At 52.6% G+C, this 6,000-nt stretch overlaps 1 pseudogene; it reads right to left on the minus strand.

The window, feature by feature from the left end:
• Window positions 1-1,330: 1,330 nt before the first annotated feature.
• Window positions 1,331-1,454, minus strand: LOC136635343 (5S ribosomal RNA; annotated as a pseudogene).
• Window positions 1,455-6,000: the final 4,546 nt, after the last annotated feature.

Here is a 6,000-nt window from a genome sequence, read left to right on the forward strand (position 1 = left end):
GGGGTTTGCCTGTCAACTTTGTTCGGCTCACAGAGCTCACAGTTGCTAAAAAGATTTTAGACCAGCTTCTGAGACTGGACCAGTGTGCGATTAGCCTGTGGAACACCTCGCCACAGGATGCGGTGACAGCATCTGGCCTGGATGCTTTGAAAAGGGATTGGACAGATTTCTGGAGGAAAAGTCCATCCCAGGTGACAAGCTGTGAGGGGCGTGTGAACCTCGTGGTTCCAGGAGTAGCCTAACTCAGAACGCCAGGTGCCAGGGATTGGCAATAGGGTGCCAGTCTCTTGCTGTCTTGTGTGCTCCCTGAAGCATTTGGTGTGCCGCTGTGAGATGCTGGAAGCTGTATTAGATGGGCCTTTGGCCCGATCCAGCAGGGCTCTTCTGATGTTCTTATGAGTACAGTATACGACTGGGGATGGTGATCCAGAAGCCAAGGTCAAGAGCAGAGATCTGAACTGGGGTGATGACCGAGCAGACCGTTGGATTTCCAAAAGTAGCACTCTAGGAGGGGGGCCAGGCAAGGCCCTTTAGAAGGCTGCTCATAGAGTCATAGAGAACCCAGTCTGCACAATAGTTATAAGAAGGGCACCAAAGGCTTCCCATTGGTCCCCACACCACCTGGTCCAGCTAGGCTCCTGAGCTGCAATATCCAACCCTTCCATCACCTGGGTGGTGCTTCAACACAGAAAATGGTTGGCAAAACCTTCAGTCTCAAAAGACTACGGTATACCTGGTAGTCCCAGGAGGTCTCCCATCCAAGTACTAACCAGGCCTGACCCTGCTTAGCTTCCGAGATCATGGTATAAGCCTACAGCACCCGGTATTCCCAGGCGGTCTCCCATCCAAGTACTGACCAGGCCTGACCCTGCTTAGCTTTCGAGATCATGGTATAAGCCTACAGCACCCGGTATTCCCAAGCAGTCTCCCCTCCAAGTACTAACCAGGCCCGACCCTGCTTAGCTTCCGAGATCATGGTAAAAGCCTACAGCGCCCGGTATTCCCAGGCGGTCTCCCATCCAAGTACTAACCAGGCCTGACCCTGCTTAGCTTCTGAGATCATGGTATAAGCCTACAGCGCCCGGTATTCCCAGGCGGTCTCCCATCCAAGTACTGACCAGGCCTGACCCTGCTTAGCTTCCGAGATCATGGTAAAAGCCTACAGCGCCCGGTATTCCCAGGCGGTCTCCCATCCAAGTACTAACCAGGCCTGACCCTGCTTAGCTTCTGAGATCATGGTATAAGCCTACAGCGCCCGGTATTCCCAGGCGGTCTCCCATCCAAGTACTAACCAGGCCTGACCCTGCTTAGCTTCCGAGATCTTGGTAGAAGCCTACAGCACCCGATATTCCCAGGCGGTCTCCCATCCAAGTACTAACCAGGCCTGACCCTGCTTAGCTTCCAAGATCAGACAAGATCAGGCACGTGCAGGGACCAAGGCAATGGCTGTAGCTGTCTGAAAGCTGCCAATCTCCACTCGCACCTCAGTCCTATTTGCATGCCCAGCAACCAACACGTCTTATGACAAAGGAAAGGGCAGACCTGAAAGCAGAGCCTCAAGAATTCACAAGGGCCTACTATTGTCTGGAAACAGAGTTCTAGGGTGGGAAGTGGGGCTGCATTTCCATAGAAAGCTCGAGCAGGCAGGGGGGCTCTCTCTGGTCAAGGGATCCGAGCGGAGATTGCAAGTCAGCCTTGCTGAAGGCAGCCCTGCTCCACGTTCAAGAACAATTTGGTTGGAAGGCTCTCGTCCTTATGCAGAAACCAGCCCATCCATTCCCTCCCTTCAGCACCACAATTAAATATTTGGGTTTATCAGAGCCGATTAGGGACAGCCGCAGCTTGCGCCTGTGGGCGAGGAGGGCTGTGTGGTTGTTGCCGGAGGGCTTCGCCTTGCCTCTGCTGTTGGCAGGGAAAGTCCAGATTTTTACAATTGCTGGTTTGTAAAAAACCCCTTAACCTCCGCGGCTAGGAAGGGGTGGGGAGAGCTGCCCGCCTCTGGGTGGGAACAGGTGGCTGGCACAACAAGCCGCAAGCACCTGCAGGGAAACCGAGTCACAGAAACAAAAAAAAAAAAATTAAAGGGAGACCAAAGGAGCAGATGAACGGACAAAGGGGCCAGCCCTTGCAGGGAAACTGAGGCACAGGAAGACAGAACAAACGCCGGCATTATTCTAGCCAAAAGGAATTTGGAACTGAATCCGTCCTGACTTGGAATTTCAAGAATAATATTTACCATACCAGTTTTTAAAAGATTACAGCGGAGACACACACAAAAATTCCAGGGGGGAAGCCGCAGAGGCCTGGGAAGGGGGGGAGAGAACCGGCCGGGATTGAGGATGAGGCGGCACGCAGGAGGAAGGGCCCCTCTGCTCAGGGTCCCCAAGAGGAATATTATCAGGGGGTACAAAGGTAATTTTGGGCCCCTTCCCTTCCCCATTGGATCAGAAATTGCAATATATAAAACGAAGGAGGCTTACATTAAATGTGAATACCAGTCTTATAATATATGCAAACATTTTCTGACATCCCAAGAAATTTCTGGCTCCCCTCCTTTGGCGAGATCAGAAAATGTCAGAACCCAGGACAATTTGGGGCCTCCTCCTTTAGCTCCCGGGCCCCCTTTTTGACCCCGGGTCTGGGTATGATATACCCCCTGCACCCCCTCTCATGGGTCCTGGCGAGATCAGAAAATATCAGAACCCAGGACAATTTGGGGCCTCCTCCTTTAGCTCCCAGGCCCCCTTTTTGACCCCGGGTCTGGGTATGATATACCCCCTGCACCCCCTCTCATGGATCCTGGAGAGATCAGAAAATATCAGAACCCAGGACAATTTGGGGCCTCCTCCTTTAGCTCCCGGGCCCCCTTTTTGACCCTGGGTCTGGGTATGATATACCCCCTGCACCCCCTCTCATGGGTCCTGGAGAGATCAGAAAATATCAGAACCCAGGACAATTTGGGGCCTCCTCCTTTAGCTCCCGGGCCCCCATTTTGACCCCGGGTCTGGGTACGATATACCCCCTGCACTCCCTCTCATGGGTCCTGGCGAGATCAGAAAATATCAAGACAATTTTGGGGCCCCTCCTTTAGCTCCCAGACCCCTTTTTGGCCCTGGATCTGGGTACAGTTTATCCCCTGCACCCCACTCTCATGGGCCCTGCCTCTGCTTCTCCTCCCCCACCCCAGCTATTCACAGCCATGGACCATTCCTGGAGCCCAACTTTCTCCATTTGATCTCTTGCGGTGCTTCTGCTAGTCTAAATAGGACTTGTGCAAGTCCTATAGGACTTCCTTGGGGGGGTCCGGGCCTTGAGTCAGGGAGGGGGTCTTGTGGACTCTCTGATCCCACAGTATTGGCACTCAGGTACCCCCTCTGTGAGGTGTAAACCTTTTTCCCCCACCCCAGCGGCTTTTCTTTCCATTCCGTCTTAGTGCTTGATGCCCCCAGGCTCGGCTGAGCATCAAACCTTATTGATTGCTGGGGTTTCGTTCTTAGGAAAAGAGGCGCCAGGGCTCAACTCTGCCTGGAACTTCAAGGCCTGTCCCCTCATCCCTCATACGTGGGGCTCTGTTAGTTATTCAAGAGCTCGGGGAATGCCTTCTGCACATGCACAGGGGTGTTTGCCTATCTCATAGGTTCCGTGATTGAGAGCTAGCCCCAGCGGATGGAGCCTGGGGTAGAAACCCACGTCAACGTACGCCCAGAAAGTTCCCTTCCCTCTTCTATTTTAAATATATATTTTAAAATCCTCTTTCGGTGCCGGTGACTCACCCTGTTCCTATTTCCTTTGAACGAGGGCAGGAAATCACACAAGCCAAAAATATGCTAAGATTAGGCCCCCGGCTACAGACAGAATTTCGGTGGGTGGGCGAATTGCCGCCGCCAAGATAACGGTATCTGTTTTATCAGTTGGACTTCACTTCCTTGCTGCCTGTCCTCCTCCAGCCCAGGTCACAGAGCCAGGCTAAAATAAGACTGGCCCAAAGCAGCTCCTGGTCCCTGCTGGACGGTAGAAAGCACTTTGCACATGCTCAGAGACCCTTTATTATAACACACATTGCAAGCTGTGCCCAGCTTGTTCCCTTCTTCAAACTTTGATATATTCATATGGTCTTGATTGTTAAGAACATCAGAAGAGCCCCGCAGGATCAGGCCCAGAGTCCATCTGGACCAGCTTCCTGCATCTCACCGGGGCCCACCAGATGCCTCAGAGACCCCACAAGAGAAATAACTAGCTAAACAAGGATGGAAAAGTTGTTTTCCCCCTTGATCAGTTTCCTGAAACGAACGCAGCAGGCAGAACTTCTACCGGCCCTGCTTTTCACAGCATAAAAAAACACAATACAATTCAATAGGTAAAGCTTCAGAAGATTCACCTATTGAATATTTGCCCTGTAGGAAGGTGTTAAAGGAGCCATGCCATTAAAAAAAAAAAAGAGGGCAGAAATCCAACAGATGATGGTCTTCAGTAACAGGGGGGTGGCAGAAAGATATCGAACAGGTGGTGATTTTTCTGGCACGGGTGACGGGGAAGGGAGGTTGGGAAGGAGACGGACAACACCCACACGAAAAGCTTGGCCTGTTGAATATTTGCACGTTGAGCGGCGTTAAAGGCAGAGCAGTGAGAAAAAAGCTTGGCAGAAATCCAGCAGGTTAAGGTTCCCCCCACCCGGCTCGTTTTAACCACGGATTTGGTTTCCACCACCCAAAACAGCATCTGTCTGTTGCCAGGTTTTGTTTGTCCAGCTTTGAAAAAAAAAGTCTTGTTAGGGCCAGAGAAGAGCTTGCCAACTCATGCAGCGTGAGTCAGTCCTTCCCTGGGCTTCCCCCTCCTCTTTCTGAGCCTCTCCCACCCCCTCCCCAAAAGCTATTTTGCAACCGATGAGTTAACTGACCTTCTTCCCAGAAGGACCGCTTAGACAAGCTGCAACAGGCTTGCGGACATTTTCAGAGCATGTTGCCCTGGGATTCGAGGGTTTGCGGGGAAAGATGTGGGGGGGCACTCATCCCAAGCCCCTCCAAAAGCTGCTTTGCTTGCGGAAATGGCCCAGGGCTGGCCTTAGGAGCTGTGGGGCCCAATTGGAAGCATTTTTGCAGGGCCCCAGGTCCACCACCAAGGTCTGCCGAAGCTTTGAGATAGAAGCCAATTCTAGACATTATGACTGGATGGTCCAATGGAAAGCAGTCAACCTGAGCGCTTAAAAACTGCATGCGAGTCAAGACACCAGCCTGGGCTTGCCTACAAGAGCCATTGTATTCAATGGGGCTGACTCCCGGGAAAGTATGTGTAGGGTGGTGTCACCTGGTGTGGCTCACATCACCCGCACCCTCCTAGCAACGCCAACGCCAGAGGCCGGTCAGCTCTCAAGTACTCAATGGGAAAGATCACGGCTCCATCAGAAGCCGTCAGTTCCTTAGATGCGCCCCTTTCGGGAACTCCTCAACAGCACTTCCCCCCCAGCCCCAAATAACCCCCCACCCCAATGTCTATGCTACCCAGTTCTTTCCAAGGAAAGCGCCCTACAGGTAGACCACAGCTGCGATACAAGGACATCTGCAAGAGGGATCTGAAGGCTTTAGGGATGGACCTCAACAAGTGGGAAACCCTGGCCTCTGAGCGGCCCGCTTGGAGGCAGGCTGTGCAGCATGGCCTTTCCCAGTTTGAAGAGACGCTTGGCCAACAGTCTGAGGCTAAGAGGCAAAGAAGGAAGGCCCACAGCCAGGGAGACAGACCAGGGACAGACTGCACTTGCTCCCGGTGTGGAAGGGATTGTCACTCCCGAATCGGCCTTTTCAGCCACACTAGACGCTATTCCAGAACCACCTTTCAGAGCATGATACCATAGTCTTTCGAGACTGAAGGTTGCCAATATACAGTATCTTCCAACTACTCTCTCATCCAGCGGGTTGTGTCAGGAGATGGGATGTCTGAGTGTCCTGTCATTGCAGGGAGGTGCCAGGCCAGACGTCCACCAGCCTTCCGGAATCTACCGGCTCT

This window comes from Tiliqua scincoides, chromosome 15, assembly GCF_035046505.1.
Source record: "Tiliqua scincoides isolate rTilSci1 chromosome 15, rTilSci1.hap2, whole genome shotgun sequence".
Lineage (NCBI taxonomy): Eukaryota > Metazoa > Chordata > Lepidosauria > Squamata > Scincidae > Tiliqua > Tiliqua scincoides.